Source organism: Ahaetulla prasina, chromosome 1 (genome assembly GCF_028640845.1).
Source record: "Ahaetulla prasina isolate Xishuangbanna chromosome 1, ASM2864084v1, whole genome shotgun sequence".
Classification (NCBI taxonomy): Eukaryota; Metazoa; Chordata; class Lepidosauria; order Squamata; family Colubridae; genus Ahaetulla; species Ahaetulla prasina.
In genome coordinates this window covers 216339738-216356811 of record NC_080539.1, presented here as the reverse complement: position 1 = coordinate 216356811, position 17074 = coordinate 216339738, and the positions used below count along the sequence as shown (strand labels likewise).

The window sequence follows — 17074 nt, the reverse complement described above, 5'->3', positions numbered from 1 at the left end:
TTGAAGCTATTTATATTACTTTTTATGTTTTTTATTTCTTTATTTTCTTGTAATTTTTTCTATTTAATTTTCTTCATCTTTTTTCTTTGCTTGCTTTTCTCTTTCATGTTTAATACATCTATTTCTTTGAGTGTGTTTCATATTATATATGTAAAACCTTTTAATAAAAATATTTGTTTAAAAAAACCAGCTGTACAAAGTCCTATTTTCTAGGTTGTACTCAGTAATGAGGTACACAATTAACTTGTATATTTTCCATCCACCCAAGCACAACGTCATCTTTTATAGCAGCTTCTGCACAAACAAAAGACAATTTGCCAATCTGCTTGTGTGAAGTTTTCACTTAACTCCTGACAATCACCATAGCAATGACAGGCATAAACTGTACTTTGCTTCTCTTGCTCTCACTGTCAAGATCTATTTTTGTCATAGAAGTGGGTAATGCATTTCAGAAATGCAGAGAGAGTGGGAGAGACCTTCACCCAAATGGGGAAAAAACATTTTTAAAAAACTGCCCTGAGTACTATGGACACTACTGTGAGTACTCAGTAGTGACCACAAAGGACTGATTGGCTTTGGAGAAACAGAATGAATTTTAGAATAGAAGAAACGAAGCAATTATGAAAGGTAGATTGATATACTGCATATAAAAGTTTACACGACACGTCCTGACCTTCCATCCTTTGATCGTGTGTGATGTAGACCTAAGGAGCATTTCTGAGGGTTTCTTTATATTAAAACATTTTGCAACATAATAGTATTAGAGTTTAAGAGTGTCAAGATAAGGGAATTAATTATGATATGATGTTGATAGAAAGCAATAAAGGCAGATCCATGGGCATCTATAGGAGGGCAGCGGTGTCAAGCATGTCATGATGTCATTGCACAAATGATGGAATTATTTATTTTATGCCCTTTGTGTAACTACCACATATTTCATAATTTCATCATACAGGTAGTCCTCAACATACAACCATTCGTTTAATGACTATTGGAGGGGGTACGCAACTTGGGTGTCCTCCTGGATTGGCGGCTGTCATTTGATGATCATTTGGCGGCCGTCTCTAGGAGGGCCTTTCACCAAGTACGCTTGGTTCGCCAGTTGCGCCCCTTCCTTGACCGGGATGCCTTATGCATGGTCACTCACGCTCTTGTCATTTCTCGTTTGGATTATTGCAATGCTCTCTACATGGGGCTGCCCTTGAAGTGCACCCGGAGGCTGCAGCTAGTCCAGAATGCAGCTGCGCGGGTAGTAACGGGAGCCACTCGTTACATGCTCCCATGTAACACCACTCCTGCGCAGTCTGCACTGGCTTCCTGTGGTCTTTCGGGTGCGCTTTAAGATCTTGGTTACCACCTTTAAAGCGCTCCATGGCTTAGGGCCCGGGTACTTACGGGACCTCCTGCTGTTACCTTATGCCTCCCACCGACCCGTACGCTCACACAGAGAGGGTCTTCTCAGGGTGCCGTCCGCCAAACAATGTCGGCTGGCGGCCCCCAGGGGTAGGGCCTTCTCTGTTGGAGCCCCTACACTTTGGAACGAACTTCCCCCTGGTTTACGCCAAGTGCCTGATCTTCGGACTTTTCGCCGTGAGCTGAAAACACATTTATTTATTCAAGCGGGACTGGCTTAAAAGTTTTATTAAATTTTAATTGGGGTTATTTATGAATTTTAGGGTTTTAAATTTTTTAAATTTCAGCCATTTTTGTAATATGCTTGGTTTTAAGTTTCTGTTTTAATGTGTATATAGTGGGTTTTTATTATCTGGCTGTACACCGCCCTGAGTCCTTCGGGAGAAGGGCGGTATAAAAATCTAATAAAATAAATAAATAAATAAATAAATAATGTTAAAAGTTATAACGGCACTGAAAAATGTGACATGACCAGTTTTCACACTTACCATTGTAACATCCCCATGATCATGGGATCAAAATTTGGGTGCTTGGCAACCAGCATGTATTTATGACAGTTGGAATATCTCGGTGGTCATGTGATCACTATTTGTAACCTTCACAGCTGGCTTCTGACAAGCAGAGTCTATGGGGGAAGCCAGATTCGTTTAACGATTCAGTTAACAACTGTGACAAAAAAAGTTTGCCCACAAAGGGGCAAAACTCATTTAACAACTATGTGGCTTAGCAATGGACATTTTGGGCTCCATTGTGGTTGTAAGTCGAGGAACTACCTGAAGTTATCATAATTTACATGATTTACAAAACGATGAGATTTTGAAATGCATGGTATCATCATGTTTCTTATTGAACATGGAAGGGAGATGTACAGAAAAATAAACCAACCCATTTTAACCAATGTAATTAGAAAATTCCAAAGAACATTAGGAATTTCAGTCTGAAGGATTCTACTGACAACTGCAGTCAAAATTCTCGTTGAAAATGTAATCATTGCTGATGCAAATATCCTTATTTAATCAAAAGTTATTATAATTAGGTTATATTAACCATATAGTTATTATACATGTAATGTATCTTTGAATTTGATTATCTCCCTCTCTCTTTTGGCAGTATTTCGTCAAGGTGATATTGGAACAAATTGGTATGCTGTATTGACAGGATCCTTGGATGTTAAAGTTTCCGATACGAGCAACCATCAGGTAAAATTGCATATTTTTTATTCTTTTATTTTATTGCATTTTTTTCTCTTTACATATCACTATTACATATTTAACAGATCTGTGACATTATTCATACAACTAGAATCAATATTCAATACATTATATACATTATATACATTCTATTTCTAAACGTTCTACTCCTTTATGTACATTTCCATTCCTTATTTCTATTATCTATCCATTCATACCACCTAATATTCCAAAATTGCATTTCTAATGCAGTACAATTTCCTCAGGAAAATATTGCCTACCGATAGACAACTAAACATTTTGTACCTGTAACCTTTAATTCGGCAATATGGTGCATCGTATGTACCATACAAACACTTTTGCTGAACAAGAGGATTGAACAATACCTTTTCCAGGTGTGACTCCAAAAAGTTTGCTCGTGTAGCATGGCTTTTATTCCATAATTGCTAACAAGGAACCAGCAGGGTCCACAGGAGAGAATATGATGAAAGTGGTATCGTGTAAGGTCTGCTCCTTTAGAATATGCGTTGTGATATTGGACACACATAGGAAAGAGGCTAAGTCTTCATCACAGTCTTCATCATACACTCCATTGGAGACTGTATAGTTGATTCTGCAGGGACCATTCGCAGACATCCTCTCAGGAAGCAGCTCTGCTTCTGTGGGTTTTCTTTTCTAGTTTTCTGCCTTTATTATAAACTACTTTTCTAACAAGACCTCTTTGGAATTTTAGTGTCATGAGGGCTGTGTGACACCTACAAAGGAGCACTCGGTCAGGCATCTGGTCAACTTTGAAAAGTGAATCTATTGCTTGAAGCACATGTGTATGGTCCCTTCAAACGACTTTCTGGGTCATTTGAGCTGGTGTGTGTATGCACAACTATAACGCCACTGAATGGAAGCTTTTTTCTGTTTAGAAGAAACATGCTAAGTCTTTTCTTCAGCTGGGCCTTTTTATTTGCAACTAGTTAATAAGGCTGAGTGGCTCAGTGGCTAAAATGCTGAGCTTGTCGATCAAAGGTTGGCAGTTCAGTGATTTGAATCCCTAGTGCTGCTGCGTAACAGGGTGAGCTCCCGTTACTTGTCCCAGCTTCTGCCAACTTAGCAATTCGAAAGCATGTAAAAAATTCAAGTAGAAAAATAGGGCCCGCCTTTGGTGGGAAGGTAACAGCGTTCCATGTGCCTTTGGCGTTTAGTCATGCCGGCCACATGTCCATGGAGATGTCTTCAGAGAGCGCTGGCTCTTCTCTTTGAAATGGAGATGAGCACCACTCCCCTAGAGTCGGGAACGACTAGCACATATGCGTGGGGAGAACCTTTACCTTTACCTAGTTAATAAGGACTTTGCATAACCATATCCTTATTATTAGGATTTCCATTGCTCTTCCTAATTTAAATGCATTTTAGTGGGTAATTTCCAAATAGACCTGCTCTGTCTTGAATATGACTAACCTTCTGCGGGCAGTCTCAGAAAGTTAAGGAACTGGATCATACAGAGTTCCACGTTTACATTTATATTTATGCAAAATATAGCAGCAAACGATCGTTCCTAATTGTACCTACCTGTCCCTTCCCTGACCAAATGTCAAGGAATTGGGGATAGCTATGGACGCTGTCCTGACACCTCTTAAGCATGAAGAGACTCATGGAACAGTTGAAGGGAATGTCAAGGATGTATCAAAGTTTCTAGGGAAGGAGGCACAGACCACCTTCCCCCCAAAATAAGCGCTATTTTTTGCCTTAGGATTATTGAACTACTTTGTTCTCCACTTCCTACATGTTATGCTTTGAATTCTCTAAACACCAACATTTATGACAATTCCATTTTCAGTAAAGCCTGACTAAAATGCTTAGTCTGAACCCCTTGAATTAGACCAAACAAAGGCTATATTACCCATGTTCGCATTCTGTTACTTCTAAATCTCCTTGAGGGTTATATTTATATATATTGTTTTTCTTTCCCTTTTACTTTTTCCACCTTGTGAAAAATCTAGAATATAAGATCCGTGGCCCATCCAGGGATAGCTATCTAATTCTGAGATGAGACTATTAATTCAGCAATAGAAGCACCTGCTTTGTATGTATAAAATTCCAGATACAGGTTCTGGCATCTCCAGATGGGAATTCTCCGTGAAATATTGAAAAAACAACTCAGATCAGTCTAAATTATCCTGGGATAGATGGACAAATGGAGTAGCTTACTAGAAGGCCTGTCAGGCATCCACTGAGATCAAGACAGTTCCATCTGGATTGTGAGGGCCTTAAAGACTTGGCTACACTCCCAGGCCCTGGAGTCTGTCTGTTTTCTGTGCTTCAGCCAATTTTGCCATTTTCTTACCTATTTTTCACTTGTGGCCTACCTAGATTATTTTTTGGTTTCTTTCTTTCTTTACTCATATTGTATTTTATTTTGTTTGTTCTGTTGTGTGCGTCCCAAATTTGGTGGTGCCTAAATCAGTTCAATTCAATTAATTTAAATTAGATTAAATTAAGATCTCCTCCTATAAAATATGTGTATATTTTATAATTCTGCAAAATATGGTCTTCTTTAATATTGCGAAACAAACAATGAAACAATAAAAGAGATAAACTATTCAAATTTAAAATGTGAAAACCCAGGTTTCGTTTTGTTGTCTCTTCAAGGTTTTTTGATTTATTTGTATAGAAGCAGTAACCGTTGAAGTAACTGATCAGTCCAGGTATTGCTGACGCTTGTATTTCATGTGAATAATAAACATGGCAAAATTAGAAAATTAAATTAATTTGCTGTTTTATGCTGGATTGTGTTATTATCTGCAGAATTCTAAACCACAAGAGGGCAGTGGTAGAATGAATAAAGGTTTTTTTTTCTTTCCTACATTAAACTTAGAGCAGCAGACTTAGAGCCCTTGCAGTATTAAGTATTATCATTTTTTTTTCTTCATTGGATGGGTTGATTTGGCTACTGAAACCACTCGACAAAAGTGCAGAAATAGAAACCTAGATTCTCAGAATGTCTGTGAGTTTGAGAGAAACTAATGCAATTGAATATGGTAATTCACTGTTTTTAGTTACTGATTTACAGGTGGTACAATGAGAGTAGTTTGTCTATATGTGAAAACCTAACGAGAGTCTGACTTCAGTGGCCTTTATTTAAGCAATTTTAAAAGCAAAAGAAGAAATAAGAAATCACGAAAGGGCTATTTTACAGCATTTTTTATTTTTCCATGATTTATATTACCATACAGTATCATAACTGGGCTATAAAATATAGATGACAGTTAGAAGGCAGCCAAGATTTAAAGTAAGCAGGATGGGATATGCCTTACTCAGGGAGCAGTGATGGATCCTGCATTTGCTCACCAGGGAAAAATAAAATAAATAGAAACAGAACACAGCTACATCCACAGTGACAATCCTGTGAATTCATTTTTAATATTTAAGTAGCCTTGAAGAAAACTAGCCAACCATTGTATTTTGAGAGAACGACTTTCAATCAATAAAGGGACTTTTCTCAAAAGTTGGGCCTTCTTAGTTGCCTCTTTCTACTTGGCAGAGAGAACATAGGATGGAGAGAACAATTTATTTGCAATCATTTATCTTTTGATGGTGTTAATTGGTAAATCCGTTCCATTCCATTACTGCATCAATTCATACACAGTAGAACAAAAAATACTTCTGAATATATTTTTCATGCTCCTTCTCTGTGAACTTCTGTTTGAATCTTAAAAATTCAAAGGCATAATTTTTGTATTGTTTCAGGATGAATTACCTGTAGCAATTCCGGGGAGACAAGTGTTGTTTCCTCATTTTCCTTTTTTGCAACCAATTTCTTCAATATTTTTTTCAAAGACCTGTTTTCCATTTAAAAAGTGACAGATATTTTTGTTCTAATTCACCTTTTGGAAATAGTGAGAGCCAACATTCAGATCTTTATTTCCTAATGTATAGAATATCAGCTTTTGTAAATTTTTTCACCTTCCATATATGCTTTAAAGGTATTTTTGGGAGACGTAGAAAATAAGGTCATGAATGAATGAAGATAAGCCAGATATTCAAGACTGTGATGTATATCATTTAATAAACTGAAATATTTTCCTAATGGATGAAACTCCAATAGCCTGTATGACAGGGGTAAAATGCTACCAGTTCACCCCGGTTTGGGCAAACCGGTAGTGATAAAAACTACCGGTTCGGGTGAACCGGTAGTAAAAAAAAAAAAAGCTACTGGTTCAGTATCACATATTTTTCATATATGTTTAAAGTATGTTTTTCTCCCTTTTAAAAAAACAACTACATGTACATATTTTGGATTTCTTGAGTCTTCTGACCACCAAGTCTCCTAAAAGCCCATCTTTAACTTCTTGTTTTTAAAACAGTCATTCTATTTTTGCAACATCAAATAAGTCATCCTAATTTGGTTTTAAGAATGTGATAGATCCCTTTCCTCAGTCATCCTGCTTCATCCCTTTCTTGCCCTCTTTGAGCTGGCTCTAGAGGTTGGCATGGAAGAAGGACCACCCTCTTCTAAGTCAAAGCTGATCCTTGAAGTCCAGAAAAGAACATCTGGCCAGTCTTATGCTGCTTTAATGGCTTTAGGACTGCAGTCTTCCTGCTTTATATAGATATTAATGCCAACAGATTAGAGATGTCTTGAAAGAGAATATTTTGAAAATTTTGATGCCAAGTTGGGAAAGGCTGGTTTTCTTTGAGCTTATTTCTTAACCATAGTAGATTCTGTGAAAGTTCTCCATGGCTAACTTCTGTCTGAGAATATTTGAATATATTGGCAAGACCAACAAAGTATACTGATGTCATTGGACAATTCACAAAGTAGGTTTGTTAGCTGATGATAGAAAAAAAAAATCGGTCACTTTTAGTCTTGTATGTTCCATACCAGGCAAATATAGAATAAGTGAGCAATACTTTTTGGGATAATGCTAGAAGCTGTTATTGAATGCATAGTGACAGTAGACCAGGTGTGAGTGAACTGAAGCTCATAATTTTGTTAAAAAAAACCCAGAGCTCAGTAGATTGAGCAGGACTACCATTTGGGGACTTTTTTTTTTCCTTAGTGGGTTTAAGGAGGATTAAATCACATAAATTCCTGAACTTTACAGAGAGTTAAAGCATAGACTAAATAAAAAATAATTCAGCCCTCATCAAAAGGATGGATTTGTATTGGCTCTTTTTTTTGTATTTTAAAGAGTAAAAATATATATTTTCCCCTTTATCCCCCTTCCAATGAACTCCCCAAGCTCACTTGCATTGCAGAAATTCCTTCTTCTGTTTGATTTTCAGTCTGAAAAAATATAATCGACTGCAGAGTTTTATCAATCAGCAGAGGGCTCTGCAATACTGAGGAAAAATTCTTAGTGATATTGCACCTTCTACTTAGGCAACCATTGTAGCAGGAGAGCTGTATTACTCTATGGTAGCAAAAAACTGAAAGTCTTGTATCACCTTTTTCAACAAGCAAATTTTATTAACAGACATAAGCTTTCACTAATTTCAGCTCATTTCATCATATGTGCCTAATGAGACCGATCCACCTTTGAGGAGTAGGCATAGATTGGCTAATAACCAAATTCCCACAAGAAAATGAAATAAAATATAAATGAAATAAAATAAGGAAAAATACAGTAAAATAGAAAAGAATTAAAAATAAATATTGGCAAAATGTCATTCCACTTCTTGAAGGTATTTTGGCATGCTATGCAAAGCCCAGAGCACCTGTCAACTCTTTCTTGAAAGCAGTTTTCTGTAAAATTGGAAATTTCAAATTCTTATAGGCTTAAAGGCACCTACATTTAATTTAACCTGAGTTATATAAACCAGAAATAGGCACATACTCAATTCAGCTCAACTCAAAATTTATTAACAGTACAAGACCAATCACAAATTAGTGCATATAATACAATTCCATAGATATCATTATTATTATCATTATCATCATCATCATCATCATTATACCTTTGGATCAGACTTCTGGACAAGTGTCTGTGGTTTTCTTGAGAATATTTCAGTAGGGGGTTGAGATAGAGGGACTGGCCCAAGTCACCCAGTTGGCTTTGTCCTAAGCTGGGTTTTTATCCTGATTCTTTAACTATACTAAACAGGTTCTCCTTTTATTAATTAACTCATAACACATTGGAATGTGTTATATAAGATCATATTTGGCATGTATGCCTGTATAATATAATGTGATTTTGATGACTCAAACAAATATCATGGGCAATGGAAAATGAATTGTATGAATATAAATAGCCTCAGTTTCTTACTGCAACAAAGAATTTGCTTGGGAGAAAATCCAGAAGAATTATTTTGGATCAGAACTAAGGTCTATTAAGTTTGGCACTAGATCTAAGAAATTTAAACCATGATATGAGGATGACAGCCTCCTCCATCATTCCTCCCACAAGATGGTATTTTAGGTGTTGCTAGAAGATAGAAATTATCTGTCAAATCTGTTAACTATTACTATTCTAATGTTCCATGTATTTGTCTAGTTCCCTTTTAAAATCATCTTGATCAGTAGCCATTACTAATGTTATTAGTTTAGGTATGTGTTATATAAAGAAGCATGCTCCATAGCTAGCTTCAGTGGAGAACCTCAAGATGGGAGAGAAAGATTCAGAATATTTAGATTGGGATACCTGAGAGAAAAAGAAAAACTTCCCACTTCCCACACCTTGGTTTGGGATACAGTGTATTCCCATTACTTATTTAATATTCAGGTTTCTCCATGAACACTGACATTCTAAACCACAGTTTTACTTGCTATAGATGACTGAAGAATTTGACTTGTGCTAACATTGATTTCTGATGTTTCTAATGAACATTTTGCCCTTCCAGGTCAGATCTGCTCCCATCCTTTGGACCTTCTGAAAGGCCTTGAAGACATGGCTGTGCCAACTAGTCTGGAGCCCCAGTGGGGCTGTGGCACTTTGGAGGCGGATAATGGAGTAGATAGCACTCCAGACCTCCATGTGCGCATGTTACCAATATATTAATTGAATTTTTATGTCAGAAATAAACCACATGATTTAAGTTTCTGACTCACCTTTTCTGCAGAAAACTCAGTGGCTGACCCATCAGCTAGTTCTCAGTTTCCAGAGGGAACAACTCAAATTTTATCACATTCTCAAAGTCTGATCATGAGAGCAGGAGGAGTTCCTCGAGAGAGTGTTAAATCATTTAATTGGCTTGTGTCATGACTTTGCCATTAAACAAATGGGCACCAAAAAGAGATTGGGCCTTTGGCCTCTAAGCTATCAAAAAGCTTGCTGACTTTCCAGAAAAACGTCCCTGTTTTTGATGAGTTTTTTAAGCCACCCTAAATCTACAGATGTGTATATGAACTTGGTTTCCTTTTTGTTCCTTCTCCAATTATATTACCCTTTCTGCAGTGGTGGGTTGCTCCCGGTTTGGACCGGTTCACAAGAACCGGTAGTAAAACCGGTAGGAGGCTCTGCTCACTGACCCAGACATCATCATAGGTGATCTGCGCATGCGCAGAAACTTCTGCGCATGCGGAGAAGAGCGCGTGGGCACAATGCAAATTGGTAGTAAAGTAGAACCCACCCCTGCCTTTCTGAATTAGGTTTTCTAAACTTAATCAGATTAATCATACTTCTAGGGCATAAGAAATGCTTCAAGTTACCCAATTTGTTTACTTTCTGAACAAGGTCTTTTGTACTTCTTTCTTGAAAAAGAACTATAGAGCGGTTTGATTTTCAAGGAAAAGGAAAATAGATCAAAAAGTAGCAATATCACATCTCTTAACTGTTCTGCTTCCTATATTGTGCCAAAGCCAAAAGTACATGGCTTAGTGTGATTATGAAAACAGAAATCCTGCGGTTAGTAAACCCATTGCACTTGAGTAAATCATGGCTTAGTGTAGTAAGTGAACCCAGCTACTGAATTCAAGTCCACAGGGGTTGGAATTTTCCCTTTCAGAATGAATCCTCTGCAATTAATTATTTTTATTTCCATCTTACGAATTCATCTCTTCAGACAAAAATAGGGAAGCTAATTATGGTTTATTCATTGAACAAGCCTGAATATTTAAGAGATTATTACATTGTAATGCCAGCTCCACCATTGTCTATGTGCTCATTGTGATCTTGCCTGTGATAATCATGTCCTGTATATGTCCTGTTTTTAAAAATATTCTATTTCTCATGTGGACTAAGGGCCCTTGCTCCCTCATATCCATTCAAGGGGGGGGGGGCAGGTGACAATATATACCTCATGAAACCATCATTTGAGTGATACAGTATATGTAGAAGCATCAAATGTCATACTATTATTACATAATTGTGACACTTGCATGATGACGTTATGAGGCATGTGTCATTTTAACCTCAGTATGGTTTGTTATGAACTGCTTTCTTTGCTCAATGGATAGAGCACAAAAATTAAAAAAAATATTTTTTTGAACAAAAATCATTGGAATCAGTAGACAGAGCTTCTTTCTAAAAAAGGTAGAATCAATAGTCTTTCAATATTGGGAATATTATGCTGGGAAGACAGCAGACTTTTATTAGGCTGTTAAAATGTTAAAGATAATGAGTCATCACAGTACTGTTAACATAATGAAAGAAAATGTATGAATCAAAGATGAAATAATTAGGTGATATCCTGTAATATACAAATAATATTAAAATAAGAACAAAAAGAACATTTTGAATATAATGCCTTGAATATTGGTAACCACTAAGACTAAACAAGATGCCTACTTCTTGGTCTCATTGTTCATTCATTAAATCCTATTTTTAGTATCATCCTTCCAAACAAACAAACAAACAAGCAAACAAACAAACATTACATGCATACATACATACACTGCTTTGTCCAGAAATTAAATAAACAAGTAATTGCAGCAAAGCAGGATGTTGAAAAAGTTGTGGAAGTATAATGCGGTACAACATTCAGGCAGGTTCCCAAACACAGTGGATTGGCTTTCTGCAGTCTGAAGTAAGTGCACTGGTAAGACCACTTAATAACAATAGTACTTAGACTTATATACGGCTTCATAGTGCTTTACAGCCCTCTCTAAGCAATTTACAGAGCATATTGCCCCCAACAATCTGGTCTTCATTTTATTGACTTTGGAAGGATGGAAGGCTGAATCAACTTTCTAAAAGATTGATTCTGATTCCTGATTCCTGAATCAAATCTCAGGATTGAAGGATTTGAACTCCTAGCAATGGGAAAAAGTATTTATGCATTGGACTGTTCTGTTCAATTTGTATTAAAGGCTGAAAATTGGTTTGCCCATCATCCTAACATAAGGTTGCCTGCAACTCTCTTGCAAAACTTCAGTTAACCACTAGATGACAGCAAAGAGACTTTTCTCTATTTGCTGCAGTGTAGTGGATGTTCAGATTTGTTACAGCAGAAATATGGTAATGCTACCTAATGTGAACTAGACTTTGATAATAGAAAACCACTCTTTAGAGAACAGATGCCATTCTTTTTTTTTAATCATTACTTGATGTAGACTAAACATTCAGAACCTATGCATTAGTTTGAATTAGGACAAGACTTTCCTAAAGGACAAATACACTATTTGTAGGAAATGAGTTGTCATTTCCTAAGCATTGTTCCCAACTGAAGATCGTTTGTCTTTGGCAAGACAGTGGTTCCTACATCCTTTGACATCCAAAGGCTGAGTGGCTGTCTCTTTAACTCTGCTTCACAGGATGCTGTGACAATATGCACCTTGGGAATAGGGACAGCGTTTGGAGAGTCGGTCTTGGATAACACCCCTCGTCATGCTACTATTGTTACAAGAGAAAACAGTGAACTCCTGCGCATTGAGCAGAAAGATTTCAAGGCACTTTGGGAGGTAAGCTCAAAAAACTGATTGATCCAAGCTAACATAGGGAGACGGAACAAAGGTCAAGCCGTCTAAATCATACCGCATATTGCATGGATAGGTTATCTGTACATTCAGTAGAGCAGGTTGCAGTTCTTCATAAGCTCTGTGACAGTATCTTGCTACGGTGAAGTATTTTTCAAAATGGTAGCAAGGAGAAGCCAAAACATTTTCAACAAATTGGCAGATTGTTATTTTTGAGGTGCTCATCAGTACTTTTGTTTTAATAAAAGGCTCTCCATTCCCTCTTTCTTTTTAAAATTCATTTATGTATGCATCTGTAATCTGACATACTTTTTGTTTTGTCATTTCTTCTATGAAATATTCTATGAAATATTTATTATATTGAAATGATTTGGCTTTTATTTGATAATCTCATAACTTATTTAGCTACACAGTGTGAAAAGTTAGGTGCTGTTGGAGATTTGTGATGTTTTGGGCAAAGAATGTTGTAAACAGTTTGAGGAATTTTAGAATTAGCAGCAAAATGTAGTTAAATTTGAAAAATAACCTCATTAATTGGCGAATGGGAGATGGAAGTTCTCACTTTTTAATTAGTTGTGTCTTCATACGTAGTAGCCATAGTTCATACTTAACTTACTAATTTGCTAGATTTTAGAGAGTAATATTTTAAAACTTGAAAACATGACTTAGGAAGTCTCAACTCACATGAATAAAGTAAGCTGATGTCTCCTGAGCTAGATGTTCTTTACAACATTTGGGGTGGTAGCCTCAGGAATTTAATTATTTTAATCTATAGAACTGATATTCTGTGGTTAATTGTCACATTATAAAAATATTATGTTTTCCTGATACGGTAAACATTTCCCTATGGTTGCAAAGCTTTTGAACAGTAATTTAACATGTATGGATCTGGAACATTCTTTACATACAATATTAGAATTAATACTAATCGCTTGATTTTTATTTTTTTTTGCTAAATCATGGACAGGGAGATTGGCTTCAGCAATATATGGACTGTTCCAGGAAAAAAAAATCAAAGAATTAAAGAATTAAATTAAAGAATTTGATGTATATGGTACAATCTTTCCCTTTGCCACATGTGCATTTTATTTCATAGAAACTATACACAGAAATATTATCAAGTGACAGGCAAACATAAGGCAGAGTAAGGCTATTGCTTCAGATTACTGATGCTGCAGGACAATGAGAAGTTAATGAATGAATTTATGGGTGACAGTTGCCCTGCGTCTCCAAAGTACCTTTATAATTCAAACCTTTGCCTCTTGCCACCTTCGTGAGAAGATTCAATTGCCATGTGATCAGTTCATATACAGTATTTTTCGGAGTATAAGACGCACCGGAGGGAGGCTTCTGGTTTGGCTGCGCTTCATTGATGGCGGTCTTTTTTAGACCACTAACCCCGTAGTCTGTAGAGCTGCCAGGACAGCCTCAATCAGCTGTCTGGCAGTTTGAAAATCTCCCCCTTGGGCAAAGAGGGAGAGATGAGCATTCGGGCTGAAGTTGAGCCACCCGGAGAAGCCCCAGAAAAGTTTCTGGAGGCTTGAGGGGAGTGCTCCTAAAGCCTGAAAGAAGCTCCGGACTCAGAGGGCATCTGCTTTTCGCAGAAAAAAATGTAGCGTCCAATCTCCGTGGCAGAAATGGATTTGTGATGGATTGTAACACGGACAGAGCAGAAACTGGAGTTCTAATATTTGTTTGCAAGAAGCCTGCAAGCCCCTAATAGAGGATACATTTGTTGCGAAGATAGGAGAGAAGAAAGCAAATGGTGTTTTGTGGAATGCAAGCAAATGGCGATTTGTGTATTGGAAACAAAAGTTAAGGAAATGCTTATTAACAGCTAGTATGGAACTAGGAGATATACAAGAAGATACTGACTAAATGGAAGAAATGAGAATTTTATGATTTATGTTTTTTCTTCTTTGGGATTATAGTGATCTAGAAGAAAAGCTTTTTGAATCTTTCCTTTTTAACCCCTTTTTGTCCTCTGTTACTGGGTAGGTTATATATTTTTAAAAAATAGCTTTTAAGCAAATAGTACCAAAAGCCACTAAAAACTTTGAAATTTCTTCAGTTCAGATATGAAAATTAAAAGACGACATCAAAGAGGAATTAAGAAATTTTTTACAGGAGTTTCTGGAGACTCGTTTTTCAGAAATAGATCAAAAATTTGATGAAATAGAGAAAGAGATGTTGGATTTTAAGGAAGTGGTGGAAGAGCAGAAGAGGGAAATGAAAATGGTAAAGGATGCAATTTCGCAAATATTAAGGTCTTGTATTCAGATGGAGGATAGTTTGGAAGAACGTAATAAAGTTAATTTAGAGTTGCAAAGGAAAATAGAGGAAATTCAAAAGAATCAAAACAATTGGAACTTAGATAATAAGATAGAAGATATACAGGCAAAGGTAGATAGGGCAGATGAAGAAAGAGTAATATTACAATATAGATTAATGGAATATGCCATAAGGGTGAGGGGGTTGCAGGAAAGTGGGAAGGAAAATTTAAGAGATTTTTACGCAAGCTTTTGCTTAGATAAAGGGTGTGGAGCCAGAAGACTTTGAGATTAATATTGAAAGAATTTATCGTGTTAATTCTTGGTGGGCAAGACAAAATAGATTACCGAGGGATGTGGTTATTTATTTTACAACTAAAAAGATTAGGTATGAAATCTTGCAAGCCTTTTATAAAAATAAATTTCAAATATTGGGACAAGATATAAAAATGATGAAGGAAATTCCTCCTAAAATGTTAAGAAAGAGAAGAGAATTTGCTTTTTTAGTGGATGAGTTTAAGAAACATCAGATATATTTTAGATGGGAAGTTCCAATGGGTTTGTCAGTGAATTTTAGAGGTAGAAAGTATTTTCTTAGTACAGTTATGAAAGCAAGACATTTCTATATTAATGTTTTAAAGAGTAGGGATCCTTTGTTGATAGATGCTAAGTTAACTGGTTTGGAGATGATGGAAAATAGAATAGGAGAGGGGAGGAATGTTTAAGATGTGAATATGATGATTATGATTAATTTCCAGAATTGATTTGTTTAGTATATAAATTATAGGATTTTAGTTATTTGTTATTTGTCAGGTATAAACCTATAGGATGATACTATTTAATTTTGATGGATGGAAAGTAAAACTTATGAATTTAGATAATGTTGTGAATGTAATGATGTTAATTGTTTACTGTTATATTGTGGATGTAACTTAAATGATTATTTGTTTTAATTGATACGCTTTGGATATAAGTTTATAGACAGCAAAAGTTATGAAGTTGGAAATATTGTATATGAGAGACTTTATTCGTAATGATATTTGACTGATGGAGTAATATTGGAAGATTAGACATTAATGTTATGACAATTGAAGAAATATATAAGTGATGAAAATTTGAGCTCGAGAAGATGGACTGTAATTTAAGAAATGGACTTATGAAATTTGAAGGAATATACAAGTGGAGAAAATTTGAATTTGAGAAGATGGACTAATTTTAAAAATGGACTGTAAGAAGAAGTAATATGTGAAGGGAAGATTGTATTGGTATTGTTCCTTTTCTATTATTCTTTCTTATCTCTTTATTTTTATTGTGAGGGGATTTAAAGTTTTAGAGAGGGGTGGGAGTTTATGTATATTTTGTATATCTTAGCTTGTGATTGTTGGTCATAATACCCAGTATTTGCTCTGGGAAGTGCGGGGGGGTGTGTGGGGGAGGGGAGGGGAGGAGAGGGGGGGAAATGATACATGGATTGGTTATTAATGTACAGTAATGATTGAAGACATGAAATTAAAATTTGAAATGATATTGGGGCTGCCCAACTGCCATTTCAGAAAGAAAGGGAGAGAGAAGTAGAAGGAGGGAAGAAAGTAGGTAGGAAAGTGTTGAGAAGGAGGAGGGGAATAAGAAGGTTAGAAAGGGTGGAAGAAGGGAGGAGTGGAGAAGGAGGAGAGGAAGTAGTAAAGTGAAGGAGATGAAGGAAGGGGAAAGTAGTAGAGGGTAGAGGGAGGTTGTGAAGAAAGGAAGTGGCAGTCGGGCAGGTCCGAATCAGCAATAAATAAAAATTAATGATTAATGACGGATAACAGATTGTACATAAATATGATGTTGGAAAATGGAAATAATATATATATAAAAATAAATAATAAATAAATAATATATATAAGACGCACCGGAGTATAAGACGCACCATAGTTTTTGGGGAGGAAAATAAGAAAAAATGGCAGATGATTGGCAGATGGATCAGCCTCCCAGAATACCCCCAATCAGATGTTCCAGAGGTGAAATTTAGCAACAGGTTCCTTGGTTGTGAGCTCTGTGCCTTGCTTTTTTTTTTTTTTTGCTTTTTTTATGCGTCTGAAAGAGCTTCAGAAAAAAAGCCTCTGAAACTCTGTTTGGGGGCTTCTTTTCTGAAGCTCTGTTTGGAGGCTTTTTTTCTGAAGCTCTGTTTGGGGACTTCTTTTCTGAAACTTCTTTTCTGATGCTTTTTCAGTCTCTGAGACCTCCATTTGAGAAGTTAGGCAGGGCCACATTCGGAGTATAAGATGACCCAGATTTTCACCCTCTTTTTTGGGGGAAAAAATGGTATGTCTTATGCTCTGAAAAATATGGTATGTGGATGGGGAGGTCAAACA

The 17074-nt window shown here is 36.3% G+C and overlaps 1 protein-coding gene across 1 annotated transcript in view; it reads left to right on the top strand.

The window, feature by feature from the left end:
• Nucleotides 1-12305: 12305 nt before the first annotated feature.
• Nucleotides 12306-17074, top strand: part of RAPGEF4 (Rap guanine nucleotide exchange factor 4) — a 151520-nt gene continuing 146751 nt past the window's right edge. The window contains exon 1 of the mRNA XM_058190484.1: nucleotides 12306-12435. The gene's annotated coding sequence lies outside the window, so the exon portion shown is untranslated. The remainder of the gene's footprint in view (nucleotides 12436-17074) is intronic.